This window comes from Lactuca sativa, chromosome 6, assembly GCF_002870075.4.
Source record: "Lactuca sativa cultivar Salinas chromosome 6, Lsat_Salinas_v11, whole genome shotgun sequence".
Lineage (NCBI taxonomy): Eukaryota > Viridiplantae > Streptophyta > Magnoliopsida > Asterales > Asteraceae > Lactuca > Lactuca sativa.
The window spans coordinates 48,413,893-48,430,142 of record NC_056628.2 but is presented as its reverse complement, the minus strand read 5'-3'; positions in this window follow the sequence as shown (position 1 = coordinate 48,430,142).

Sequence of the window (16,250 nt, the reverse complement as noted above, 5' to 3'; positions counted from 1 at the left end):
GTTCTTTTCTTTTTGAATTCTTTTTGCTTTTCTAAAACTGTTTTTTTTTCGTTCTCAAAATTCTTTTTACAAAACTGTCTTTTCACTTTTGAAAACTTTTTATCCGACCCCTCAGTTTGAGTTCAGGCACACCCGAGAGTATGCCCGAATCCCTCAAACCAAGGCTCTGATACCAACTTGTAACATCCCAAAATTCAAGACCAAAAATTTCTTTTTAATAAAACATTACTTTAAACAAAGACATCATTCCAAAACATAATCTGAGTATAAGTTTTCAAAACACATGTTTATTATCTGAGTAAACATCCCCAGGCTGACTATTCTATGGTGTGTGCCATGCGATCACCCCGAGCTCCTCCCTCCGCTACCGGAAGTACCTGAAAACAAAACTGAAAACCGTAAGCACGAATCTTAGTGAGTTCCCCACCTTACCACATACCATGCAAAACCACATACTGCACATACTGGGCCACGCCCGCTATCCTGGGCCTCGCCCCTACCCCGTGCCTTGCCCGATACAACGGCCCCGCCGCTCCAGGCCCCGCCTGTCTTCGAGCCCCGCTCGGATACAGATCTGTTTCACTTAGGCCTCGCCTGTCACAGGGCCTCGCCCACTAACATATAATAGCACATAAACATATCATATAACATTACATAAACTAAACATATACCAGCAACTCTTGCTCTAAGGCCTCGCCTATCTCTGGGCCCCGCCCGTGTCCTGCTACTGATGAGTCATGGAACCTCGTCCATACTCCTACTGATAGTGAGATACGGGCCCAGCCCACCCTCACTCCTTTCCTAACTTGGGCCTCGCCCCTGCTCTGCTGCTACTGAGATGTGGAACACCATCCACACTCTGCTATTAGTGAGATACGGGACCTCGCCCACACTCACCTCCCTACCAGGCACATACAAATATCACACAGACAACAAGTATAAACTATCACATAAACTGCTCCTTGGGCACCCGCCCTCTATCATTGGACCTCGTCCGAATATCATACTAGCATACTGTGCCTAGGGCTAACCCCCGGGTCTTCTACTCATAACTACATGAGCCGGCATTGTGGCCGTAGGCCCATTCATACAAAGGGAAACTCACCTGATACTGCTGAACTGCTGCTGCTAACCCCTTTGACCGCTACCTGACCACTGACTCCGAACTGCTGCTCCGCTAGCTCCCCGAGCTACCAATATCAACATAACACTCAGTATAACTGACCTTCAAAGGTCAACCAAGTCAGCTCTGGTCAAAGTCAACGTCCTGGTCAAAGTCAACCTTCCAGGTCAACCCTACTCGTCGAGTCACCCTACGGACTCGCCGAGTTCATAAGTCCAGAGTCCTTCCACTCGCGACTCTACTCGCCGAGTCAGCCCCTGACTCGCCGAGTCTACTGATTCCCGATTCCTGACCTGTCCAACTCACTGAGCCCTGGCTCGACTCGCTGACTCGAGACTTAACTCGAAGGGTTTGGGACCACGCGACCTGACTCGCCGAGTCTAAGAACAGACTCGCCGAGCACACGACAATCTTCATCCAACTCGCCGAGTTCATGCCTATCTTCATCCAACTCGACGAGCTGTTCATCCCACTCGTTGAGTTCCTCCTCTTCTGCAAGCTACTCGCCGAGTCCACTCGAAGGACTCGCCGAGTCCAATAAGATCCACTTACATGCAGAGGACTTCCGAGTCATGCATGAACTCCAAACTGTAGATCTACCCTTCCCAAGCCTATTCCCCACGTAAAGTTGCAAACTTTACGTGTAGAGAGGGAGATCTATGCAAAATGCACCAATAACTAGGGTTTAAGACCAAGAGGCTCCAAAATCCACCCAATGGCTGATACTTTACGGAATTCTTAGCCAAAACAAACATGGATCTGAGGTAGCAACCTCAGATCTGGACCTCAAGCTTGAAGTTGATCGTAGGCATGGCTTAAAAGCCCCAAAACTCATAACCAAAGAAGATCTAAAGGAGGGAAACGAATTGATACCTTCCAATGGTCTGAAATGCTCCCCAAACTTCAGATCCAAAGCCACTCCTTGATGCTTCGAAGATTCCCACTCCTTCTTCTTCTTTAAAACCACTCAAAAATGGCCAAAAGCTTGAATGAACACAATGGGGGCTTAAGGTGCGGCGTTCTGGGTGTGAGAGGCTGTAAAGGAGCCCTAGGAAGAAGATTGAGACGTTTAAATAGGCTCCAAGCCCCGGATTTAGGGTTTTCCTCGCACAGACCAGACTCGCCGAGTCCACTTGGCCGACTCGCCGAGTTGGTCACTTACTCCTCGACCCGGATCCCGCTCCGACTCACCGAGTCCTTCCTTGGACTCGCCGAGTCCCTCCTAAATTTAGGGTTTCCTTTATTTTCTTGGCTTTCAAAATCTTGGGTGTTACATTGTTATTGCTACATAACAATCAAGGTAAGATCTAAAAACCCTTTCACATGTTAATATGATTAATTGTATGCTAGATCTAGGGTTCAAAGTCTTGGATGAATTGCATGTACAATAGAGAAACCTAGATCCAAGCATTAGGGTTTGCATGAGCACATAGGATGTTCTTATGGCCAAAATCCATCAGTTCTCGGAGCTGTGATGGTCATAATTTCACTCACAAAAGTTTTGTAGCTCTCTTTTTTCTCTCGTTTTGTAATATAAAGTTAGGGTTGTGGTTTGATACTCTCGTTGTTGTTCTTCACTGAAAATCACTAGATCTTGTATGATCGTTTTAGATCTAAGTTTCTAAGTCATTTAGGTTTAAATTTCTATGATTTTATGTTTTTTTAGTAATTTAGGTTTGAAAATTTATGTTTTTATGTTTTGTTTAGTAATTTAGATTTAAAATTTAAATTATATAATGTGTTTTTAAGTAATGTGAAATATTTATTTATGTTTTTTATTTAATATAAATGTCAAAAAGAAAGATAAAAAAATATGGAGTGGTAATTATTTCTAATGGCTAATGAACATGTAGTGGATGTGATGTGGCATATTCGGACATCACTTTTCTAATGAGGATGTAATGACCATATCCCATGACCTAGTTTGTGACTTTGAATTTGGCTCCCTTCTAATTCATGTAATTTAACTTATATTTTTTTTCTTAAATATAGACTAATGATTATATATTAACGACATATAACTAGGAGTGACAATTTATGACACGACACGACAAAAATACACGACACGAAACGAAATTGGGATGAAACTGAAATTTGAATTCGTGTTCATGTCGTCTTCGTGTTCAAAATTCGAGACGAAATTGACATGATTTAGCAGTTCTTTATCGTGTTTTTCGTGTTATATTTGATAAAGTATTCATTAAATAAACTAACTTTTAGTATATGATATATTTTTCGTGTCGTGTCGTGTTTGTTGTTTTTTAATTCGCTCATTTTCGTGTTAGTTAAAAAAAGCGACATCGTGTCGTGTCGTGTTCGTGTCACATAAAACATTGTCGTGTCGTGTCGTGTCAGACAGAAACACGAGACCATAGCACGATTTGCCACCCCTACATATAACCTATAGAATATTTAGCCATGTCGTCAACCGGGCCGATAGCATAGAAAAAATTGTGGTTATATGTGCTATATCCACTTGTATAATAAAGCATCAATAAAAAAAACTTTTTAGAGTTTATCTTTAGCACATTTTTAAAGTCAAAGATGTATTTTAGATGAAAAACTTTTAGTTATTGATGTAAATTAGTCATGAATAAAATTGGGGAAGAAAATTTTGATTCGATGAACATATACTAGCTAGAGATTAGAACGTAAAACGAAATTTCGATGGTAAATATGATAATATATTTGTTGTGAAATTAACAATAATCTAATAAAAATTTATTTCTAAAAAATCTATATATCTTATAAAGCTAGTATTTTTCCTTAAACCTCACGCATTTGAAACTCCCAAAACCATTTTTTCTTGAACATCATGCATTTGAAACTCCCAAGACTATTCAACTTATACAAATTAATTTATGATTAATTGAAATATTATGATTTGTAACTCTTAAAACTCTTCAAATGATTCTATTTAATTGATAAGTTGAATGAAATATTTAGCATATATAAGAAATTTGTAGATTACATATTGTATGTATGTTAACACAAAATGATATATTATATTTGTAGGGTTTGAAGAGTTATATGAGTGGTTCCGTGGATGTAAGAAAGCAATTGCAACTTTTCCAAATATAAATTCATGTAAACTCAAATTGGGTGCATATAAAGTTTTAGATATTAACCAAGGTTCAAATTTATCTATGTTCGTAACGGTATACTTGAGATCATTTTTTAAGTTGATGTGTTCTGCATCTTTCTATAATCGCAAGATGATGAAGTGGGATTGATAATTACTTCTCATAAGCTTTTGGTAAATCAACCATCAAGCTATTTATCAGTTAGAGCAATTAACTTTGTTAATATGCATGTATCTTTATGTTGTCTCTCTCTTTTTTTGTTAAGAAAATATATTTTATGTACATGAGAACATTATTCAACATGTATTCATGCTATGTATATATACTTTGTTATTTTCTATCCTTTATTTTGTTGTAAATAATATCGATGCAGTTTTGTATAATTGATTTTGATGAAAGGAGTTTACAATTATTATTCCAAATTGTTGGTGATAATGACGAATTAGAACTGACGATTTTTAATATGATATGACTTTATTGTTGAAAACCAATAATTACGTGTGTTATAAAAATGAATTTTTTATGTTCTACCAAAACTTATACGGATGTATCCAATTTTAAATGTTTTTATAGTAATAAAAGTAAATTATCTTATTACATTTGTCAATTTCATTTTTCCTTATTCATTCTTTATCGTAAAAAAAAGTAAAAAAAATAAAATATTAATATTTTCATAAGAAAATATAAATGATAAAAATATACCTCAAGTGTAACACTCCTCCTCCCCTGATCAACTCTTAACATATTTTTAAAGATTTGTCGCAGTACATACAATTATTATAGTTTTGAAATTCAAATCACCATTTTATTTGTACCGTCTATTCTCTTCCAATATTTTATAACTTTAAGGAAAAAATGATAGTACAATAAAAAATTATGATTGGTTTTTAAATAAAAAATTTAATAATGAAAATTTTCAAATAAATAGTTTTTAAATAGTAAAAAATAATAATAGTATAAAATAATGTAAAACTAAAGAATAGATTATATTATATTTAAAAACTATTTTTATTTGAAATAATAATAATAATAATAATAATAATAATAATAATAATATAAGAAATAAAAAATAATTAAATAAGTTATTTATAAATTAGTTAAAATGCTTATAGTTCAAAATAATTTTGAATCAAAAACTTAATTCAATTTGATTCAAACACAACTTTTTATATATTTTCTTATCGTATACTTCAAATTATTATAATATTAGTTATAATATAGTATAAAAATTATTATATCAGTGATAAATAGTTACAATATTGTATTTATAATATATAATTGTTAATATTTATATTACATTATTTAGCACAAATCAATAGTTTAAAACTCTCACTACAACTTAATAGTTTTATTTTATTTAAATGTCATTATAATTTAAAATTTAATGTAATTTGCCTTTGTATTTTACAATACATTCAAAAGTTTTTTAAACTTATGGTTCTTAATGTGCAATGTTTTTTTTTATTTTCAATTTATTTATTATACATATTGTAGCTATATTAGTAGTATATAAGTAAGTTTTGATTAAAAAATCATATGTTTGAAGATATTTTTGATTCAAAATGAAAGAGTTGAAAAAAAATAAGTTTTATAACATCAATGGTTATTTGATCACAAATGTTTTATAACAATCTTTCTATATATCAAATGTATGTTGATTTCTAAATATAAGTGTTTAATAAGTTTTGTTTGATGTAAATGTTATAATGTTGTAATGTTTTTTATTTTACTAAAAGCTATAGTGTTTTTCATACTATTTGTTATTTGTTTTATATACAAATCGGCATATGTTTTATATATAATTTCCGCAGCTTAAAACATTCTATAAAACCATCAAAAGTTGTAGTATTTATTTTTTCATACTGCTTTGATATATATATATATATATATATATATATATATATATATATATATATATATATATATATATATAATTTATACAATATAAAACGGTCTATAAAAGCATAAATTAATAGTGAAAATAACTAATGACATAAACTAATTAAAATTAATAAAACTAAGATATTAACTATAGGGTTTGTTTTCCTATTGACATTGGTTTTACATGTATAAATATTAAATCACAATTTGTTAAATGTTATTATTTTAATTAATAATTATATTCACGCGTAACGTGTGGGGATTCGACTAGTAAACTCTCATAAAACCATGAAAATGTGTCGATTTAATTAATGATTGTGTAGATGCATAACCATTGGTGCTTGCTTGATCCGTCAGAAAAGTCGTTATATTTTCCACAATTTACTAAAAAAACCGTTATTTCATTTCATTTTTTAGGAAAATCATCTGTATTTTGAAATATTTTGCACTTTAGCATTGACATTTTAAAACCTTTTCAATATAGTCATCCTTGAGGTTCCGTTGTTGTTCTGGAGTGTTCGTTTCTTGATGGGAGTCGCTGTCAATAATTTTTCAGTGAGCAGAAGCCATTATTTTAGCATGTGTATAACATAGATAGTCATATTCAGCTGATGATAAAAAATAAGCAAAACATATTTCTTCTTATACATTTACCTCAGAGACCTAAAGTTAATACTTGTTATCTTCACATTAAAACCGTCAAAATCGGTATCTTTTGAAAATAAAAAGAGAAAAGAGATGGAAGAAGAGATAAAATTGAAAAACGATCCGGTGCATTAGTTTCTATCAGGAAATGATCTTCCTATTATGGAGGAAATGGTGCAACAGAGATACATCTCTCTTAATTCTAGATGAAGAAGATGCCGGAGCTTGTATTTTTAATGCTTCAAACATATTCTAGACTACTTAATTTGAGTTCATTAAAAATGATTTCCGTTTGGTGGATTTGAAATCAAATTGTTGTAGGTTAATTGGAGTCGAGTTTCCTAACTAAGTAGCTTAATTAGTACATGTCCATTTGAACTCTACAATGATTTCGATTTGCAGGATGCATAGCTACCCTTCATGTATAAATTAATTGTGAGCATAGTTCGTCTTTCTTGTATATCCATTAACATGGTTAAGACATTTCGTATATGCTTATTACTTCGTTTTGCAAAATGTAAAAATAGAATGATATAAATGGCAACCCAAATACACGAAAGAGAATATATGCATAATCAGGAAGTCAATGTGATATTGCGAGAGATAATATAGTGGCTTGCTTGCACTAATCATGTTGTAACTTGCAATATGATACCTGATAGCTATGCTTATTAAATGTTAAACCTTGTTAATTCTTATAGCTGTGAGATGTAAAATTTCGATGTTAAAGCATGGAGTAATTTTTATTAATGTATAAACCTTGTTTTGTTGCATGTACTCATTCGCGAGGTGTGATCGATATCCCTTGTGGGTTGGGTTATAATGACAAATTTATACATACATATTTTTGCTATTAAAAGGTTGACACGACAACGACGATACAGTATTGCACCACATCCTAAAAGATCAATTAGTTGTAAAAATTTCAACGCGGCACTGAACATGCATTATTTTACTACACTCTAATAGGTACCTACTAAGGATATATCTCAGACTTCATTATAATGATATTTAGTTGCAGATATTTAATTAGTTGTTATTATATAGGATACACATAAATTGTAATTATCTTTTCCTTATTTTTATCGGTCTTTGTATCATAAATCCTTAATAAATTATCAACCACAATCGTGATGGTATCAGCCTAACTTAAGAGCTAAGATCCTACTCTAATCCATCCAATTCGTTGCCGCCACCTTCTTCCCCATTGCTACTAGCTAGAGCCGGTCGCAAGATTTCGGAAGCCCGTACAATTTAACAAAAAACAGGCTTTAAATTACTTAAAAACCTAAAAATTTAAGCAAAGAAAATTATGATATTTCATATTATATTGCAAAATATATAAAAAAAAGTTCATTAAATAATACAAAAAAAATATTTTTTTTTGCTTCCACTTAAAAATAGTCATCGTTCTAATATTTGTTGAAATAAACTTTTCAATAGCTTCTTTATAAACAATTTTATTCAAAAGGTTTCTCTCAATCTTCATCAAAAACTAATCTATTAAATTGTTCTTCGGTCATTGTAGATCATAGGTAGAACTTCAATATGCAAATTTGTAAGTAGCTTCTTGGTTCTTGATTCAAAAAAAAACTTTGATTTTTTTATAATAAAATTGTAAACAAATCAGAAATGAGATCAACACATTACACTATCAGAAAAAGAAACTCCGATTCGCTTCAAATAAAATAATCAGAAATCAGAAAAGTCACTTTCTAATTTTCAACATTTAAAAAAAATCTGAAATCAAAAATTTCTAAACCATAATGCTTGATTGTCGGTCAACAAATTGTTGCTTCAATGCGTCTAAATTCGAGAAAATAAGAATTTGAAGGAACGAAAGAAAAATTGATTTACTTATTATAGACCAAAAACTTATCGTAAATAAAAAATGAACTTAAAAGGAAAAAACACATTTTAATTTGTTTGTATAGTTGTACTTCAAAAATCGGAAATTGATTTCCTTCTTCCTTATGATTTTCGAAAATGATTTCCATGTACCTTGTGATTTTTGAAATCGATTTGTTTGTAACTTGAAAAAAACAAACAAACCAAATTTAAAGTTCAAAAACGAACATGCATAAAAAACAAACCAGAAAAAACAAAAAATCGGAAATTTCTTACCTTGTGATTTCAAAACCTCAAGCAGGATTGATTTTGGAGCTTCAATAAATTTGATTTTCGAGAAGAAACAATAACGATTGTAAGATTCAATTTTTTTTCTAGAGATTATACGCATAAAGCACTCAAAGCTGATTTTTGAAAATAAAACAGAATTGATGCTTCTAATTTCTGAGAAGAAAGAAAAAAAAAGTACGATTGTAAGAATTGAAAGATCCTGATTTGCTTATGAAATTGCATGATATTAAACAAACAATAAGGCCGTTGTTGTCAAGGATTGGAGGCGATTCACTAAGAATCATTAATTTGTTCCCCATACATAAACGTAATCAACAAACAAGAAATTGAAGAGTTTTTTCTTTTCCCGAAGTTTTAGATTTCCCGCTCATTCCCTGCTCTTGCATCTTGCTTACCTGGTAACTGAGCGATTAAAACTGAATATAGGCTAATATACATGTAATTTTTTGGCCCTATGATTTAGTGGGCCCTGTTCATGTTCATGGGTACTGTTTGAACACCCCATGGTCGATCCTGCTGCTACCTACAACCATGAATCCTTCCCCTCCCCCTCTCAACTATTCTCTACATGCTCAAAATTAAGCTATAATCTTCAAACCATCTCTTATGGTAAGATTAAATTATCCTCCAACTATTCTGTACATTCTCAACATTACACTCTAAATCTTCAAACCATCTCTTATGGTAAGACTAAATTATCCCACATGTCTCATATTAAAAACTTATTGGATATATTGATGTATCCATTCTTCTACCACAATCTACCGTGAAGTTTTCAATAAACCTTATCTCACCCTAACGTTGCTTTTATGGAAAGAAAATGACTGAATAGATCTTATTCTTCTTCAATCTTCTCTTACTGAGGAAGTTATGATCGGAGATTTAAGTTAAAGACCGCTCGTTATTTATGTTGTGCCCTTGAAGATGCTTGTAGTCATGATTTCTTTAAATGCATGAAGAACCTTTATGATTTGCTATGCCAACTTCAAAAAGGTAACCTTGTTTGTATCTGATATGACAATCAATTATGTAACACCTATAAAAATCATGATAAATTTTAACTTTTAAAAGCCAACCAACTTCACAAATTGTTTGAAAAAGTGTCAAAAATTAGTAAGTTGTTTGAAAAAGTGTCAAAAATTAAGTTGGTGAGTTCATAAGAGTTTATATGAAAAATAGTAAGCCTTTCCATGAAAAGATATCGTGTTTGTTTCCAGAAAATCCAATATTTTCTAATAAATGAGATCTAAACTTAAAATACTATAAGAGTATTTTTGTAATACATAAAAACACACACTTAAAATCTTTATGTACCTGTTACCCCTATTCTCGAATAGACTCTATGGCAGGATTCCACTAACCTAGAGATCCCTACCCTCATAACCAAGGAAACAAAGGTTGGATCGTGGAAGATCCAGAGGAGGATTCCAAAGAGATTTCAGAAGAGGAAGAGGACGAAGAAGAAGTCGAGGAAGACACCCACTCAGAACCCGAAGTGTACAACCCACCATAAGACATCCAAACCCTAGATAAAACTTCCATGGCCTGACGCCTCGATGGGTAGTAGACTTGAGGATATGGAGCCAAGAGCAGGGACAATGCCCACCCTATGGTATGGAACGAGGGTTCTACAACCTCGCTCGAGGAGGTTCAGCAGAAAGGGCTCTCCCGGTCATAATTTGTCGCATCGCTAACCAATGTGAACAAGCAAGAGCATCCGTTAACCATATCATGGAGGTTGGTGCTACTACTGAAGGGACCGCAGTCCGTCTTCGTCGTCTGGACGAAGATCATGATAGGACCCGGGACTATACTCAGGCCCTTCAGAGGGAAGTTACTGCGACTCGGGCTGAAATGAGAGAATATCGGGAACGTCAGGCCATAATGGAGAGGCGTGTATTTGAGGTTGAGCATCGAATGAAGGAAATGCAAACCTTCATAACTTCATCTCAGGATCCACAGAAGACCAACCGCCACGAGTAGTTTCCTATACTACTCATGTTTTGTTATAGATTAGGCGTTTTCTTTCCGTATGTAACTAAGACTGTACGAATAAGTGATTACACTATTCCTTGGAGTCGGTATGCTTTCCATTACATTGATGTATTGTAGACCTGCTTAAAAAGTCAAATTTTCCCCAACACTATGTATTAAAATATATCAATGAAATTGACAAGCATTTATTTCATTGGAATGTCACTATTAAATTCATGTATTTTTGATCGCTCAATTTACCATAGTAGACATCCATCACGAGTCGCTTACACAATACATTAAAGTCGTAACCTAAGACGAATGGAACTGAAATAATCTAGTCTCGACTTGTAATCACTATTGAAAACTTATCATCATTCCATCTTTGATCTTTATGGCAGAAGTACGCCTCCACGAAGATCAACCAGACGTTCCATCAACACAACAACAACGCTACCACCACCAACTCAGATGGATATTGCTATCTTTCAAGCTGTTGTAACCGCTGCTATAACACAGATTAGCTCCAACGGTGCCTCTGGAGCTGGAATTGGTAATAATAGTTCTAACCAAGGCAACAACCATTTTCGACCAAGAGGATGCTCCTATAAGGACTTCTTGAACTGCAAACCCAAAGCATTCTATGGAGATGAAGGTGTCATCGCCCTAATAAGGTGGTTCGAGAAGATTGAGTCGGTATTTGAAATATGTGCTTGTCCGGAAGAGAATAAGGTCAAATTCGTTGCCTGCACTTTCACCGATGGGGCCCTCTCTTGGTGGAACGACCGGGTCAAATCTCTAACACTCCCCATGGATAACACATTGAGCTGGGAGGACCTAACAATCATGATGCTAGCAGAGTATTACTCAAGGGGAAAAATACAAAAATTGGAACAAGAACTCTGGAGCCTCACAATGGAAGGTTCCGATATAACAAAATACACCACGAGATTTAGTGACTTGACAATACTTTGTCCCGGGATGGTCACCCTGGAAAGGAAAAAGGTAGAACGTTACCTCTGGGGATTATCCCCCCAGATCCAAGGAAATGTAGTAGCTTCAAAACCCTCTACCTTTGATAGTGTCAAACGCTTGGCACGAACATTTGTAGATCACAGAGTCCGCCAGGTCTTCATGACACCCATTCCCGAACTAGTGAAAAGGAGTGACAACAAGAGAAGACCTTGGAACAAGAGGAAGAGCAAATCAACACACGAGCCTGCCAAGAAACAACAAATAGTGGCAGTCCACACTGTCGCTATCCCAGCTGCTCCAGCACCAGTAAAGCAATATGCTGGAACCTTGCCCAAATGTAATAAGTGCAACTTCCACCATGTTAGAGCTTGTAGGGAAATGCACTGCACAAACGAAAACAAGAAAGGACACATTGTCCATTTTTGTAAAGAGCCAGCCCAACAGACAGTACCAACCACATCTACCGGAATAGGCCGAACATGCTACGGGTGCGGGGAAACAGGGCACTTCAGGAGGGAAAGCCCAAAAGACAACAACAGGAATGTTGAGGGTATAGGAAGAGTTCTAACATTAGGGCATGAGGAAGCCCTGAAGGATCCCATGGTGGTCACCGGTACGTTCGTTCTCAATAACTCTTATGCATGCGTACTCTTCGATAGTAGTGTGGAGAGGAGTTTCGTAAGCCACAAATTTAAAAACATACTCAACCAAAAACCGCAAACACTCAATGAAATATTTACCGTAGAAATGTCAAATGGTAAAATTGAAAGCACTAAAGACATATACATCGGTTGAAAATTAACTCTAAACAATCATTCATTTCGAATCGATTTAATGTCGGTTACAATAAGGAGTTTCGACGTCATTTTTGGTATGGATTGGTTAAGTCCTCACCACGTCGATATCTTATATTACGAAAAAGAAATCCGACTCAACTTACCGAACAACGAGACCCTCGTCATCTACGGCGATAAACCTAGCCCAAGTCTCAAAATCATCTTGTGCATTAAGGCTCAAACCTATATGCGTAAGAAGTACCATTCATTCCTAGCTCACGCCGTTGACAAGAAGAAGGAGGTAAATGATATCAAGGATATTCTTGAAGTCCGAGACTTTCCCGATGTATTCCCCGAAGACCTACCGAGAGTACCTCCTATGCGACAAGTCGAATTCCGCATCAAACTAATTCGTGGAGCCACCCCCATCGCCAAGTCGCCATATCGATTGGCTCCAGCCAAAATGCATGAATTATCCAGTCAACTAAACGAACTGCTGAACAAATGATTTATCCGACCAAGCTTCTCACCTTGGGGAGCACTAGTTTTGTTCGTTAAAAAGAAAGACGGATCATTTCGTATGTGCATTTACTACCGTGATTTGAGCAAACTCACTATCAAAAACCGACATCCTCTACTCCAAATCGATGATCTATTCGACCAACTACAGGGAGCATGCTACTTCTCAAAAATCGATATGAGGTCGGGTTACCACCAATTGCGTGTCCAGGAGGAGGATATTCCCAAAACGACGTTTCCAACTCGCTACGTTCACTACGAGTTCGTGGTGATTCCCTTCGGATTGACAAATGCACCAGCTGTGTTCATGGACCTGATGAATCGAGTATGCCGACCTTACTTGGATAAATTTGTCATAGTATTCATCAATGACATATTGATCTATTCGCGAAGTAAGGAAGAGCATAGCCAATATCTACGATAAATCCTAGAGACATTGAGGACATAAAAGCTATATGCCAAGTTTTCCAAATGTGAATTTTGGATCCGAGAGGTGGACTTCTTGGGTCATGTGGTCAACAAAGAGGGAATACATGTGGATCCCTCCAAAATAAAAAAAAAAGTCGAGAACTGGAAGGCACCAAGAACACTGACGGAGATCCGCTAGTTGTTAGGTCTTGCTAGCTACTACAAAAGATTTATTCAGAACTTCTCAAAGATTACTAAGCCACTCACTACCTTGACGCAAAAAGGAGTGACCTTCAACTTGGAGGAAAAACAAGAACCTGCTTTTCAAACACTGAAACAAGCTCTATGTAGCACCCCGATCTTGTCTCTTCCAGAAGGAACCGACTTTGTGGTCTATTGGGACGCTTCGAATCAGGGTCTTGGGTGTGTGCTTATGTAGCGAGGAAAAGTCATTGCCTATGCCTTGAGGCAACTTAAGACTCACGGAGTGAACTACACAACACATGATATCGAGCTAGGTGAAGTAGTGTTCGCCTTGAAGATCTAGAGGCATTACCTCTACGACACCAAATGCACCGTCTTCACTGACCATAAGAGTCTCCAACACATTTTCGATCAAAAGGAACTAAACATGAGGCAACGGCGATGGGTGGAGCTACTAAATGATTACGAATGTGAAATTATTTATCATCCAGTCAAGACCAACGTAGTAGCGGATGCCCTCAGCCAAAAAGAATACTCAGGCCGTCAAGTAAAGTCGTTGACCATAACTATCCACTCACTCCTATCCATCCAGATCAAAGGGGCTCAGCTGGAAGCCTTGAAACCTAAAAATGTCTCGGAATAAAACTTGAGAGGAATGGAGAAAAATCTAGAGGTCAAGGGGGATGGAGCTCGCTATCTCATGAATCGGATCTGGACACCAAAGTTTGGAGGATTTAGAGATGTTGTCATGAACGAGGCTCACAAGACTCGATACCCAGCTCATCCTGGTTCAAATAATATGTATTCAGATCTCAAGAAACTTTATTGGTGGCCGAACATGAAAGCCGATATCACCACCTACGTGGGAAAGTGTCTGACTTGCGTCAAGGTCAAGGTAGAATACCAAAAGCCCTTGAGTTTACTACAACAACCAGAAATACCCGAGTGGAAGTGGGAGAGGATAACCATGGACTTCATCACCAAGTTACCCAAGATGATGGGTGGAATCGACACCATCGGGGTGATAGTTGACAGGTTAACCAAGTCTGCACACTTCGTACCAATAAAGGAGACATATAAGATGGAGAAACTGACCAGGACATACATCAAAGAATTCGTGCGACTGCATGGAGTACCAATATCCATTATCTCCGACAGAGATAGTAGATTCACTTCACGATTCTGGCGGTCACTACAAAAATCCCTGGGGACTAGGTTGGACATGAGTACAGCCTACCACCCACAGACACGTGGAAGGTGGAGTGTATGTTATTAAGTTCATATATATATATATATATATATATATATATATATATATATATATATATAAGTAATTATGCAAACTGACCAGGACATTCATCGAAGATCCAATGGAAATCATGGATAGGTCAAGCGAACAAAACAAAGCCGCATACCGATAGTGAAGGTCCGCTGGAATGCCAAACGCAGACCTGGATTCACATGGGAACGAGAAGACCAAATGAAACAGAAGTATCCACATCTCTTCCCCAACACTTGAAATCCTACTCAAAGTTCGAATTTCGGGATGAAATTCCCTCTAACCGGGGGGGGGGGGGGTGATGTGACATCTGGGAAAATTCTAGAACAAACAAGACTAAACTGTAACCATGTACAAGTGAATTCACATCATAACATTAATACAATAAAAGTTTGAATGCCATAAGGGCATGTTTATATAAGTAATTATGCAAATGTACTTTGAAAACCACATTGTAACCTTGTTACATTAAATCACCATTAGCCATAAGGGCATGTTTGTATATATGTTATCATGTGTATATTAATTTGAAACCATACTTACATAAGTTAATATAAATGGGAAAACATGTGGAAGTAAGCTAATATAAGTTATAAGACATTAGGAGTAAAAAGGGTCAACAAAATTTAAATAACACACATTGTTAGAATGTTCCAATTTTGGGTCCACCATCCTTGAGTTTTCGGCCATATAAGGACCGAAATCCCTTTCATGGGACCATGTAGGACCAAAAACACCTTCTTAAAGGATGATAGGACTGAAATCTCATTCATTAGGAAACCCCATGACCGAAATAAAAAATCTAACGCCCATTAAGGTCGTAAACTCCTTCTTGGAACATGCTCGGACCGAAAACCTCTTTGTGTTTACTTCCATGGTCGAAAACTCTTTTGATTTGGTTAATCTATGGCCGAAATCACCATTAAAGTGAGCCAGTGGTGCCACTTGATTGGCAGTTTAACTTTCCCAGAAGATAGATTACACTTACCAAAGTAAATGTCACCTCATAATCTTATCTCATTCCTTCATATATATATATATATATATATATATATATATATATATATATATATATATATATATATATATATATATATATATATATATATATATATATATATATATATATATATATATATGTATATATATATATACACACACACACACACACGAGTTGTAGACTTTTCCAAACCCATTTACAGTAACAATTCATCTCAATCCTCTCTCAAAAACCCCAACCACAT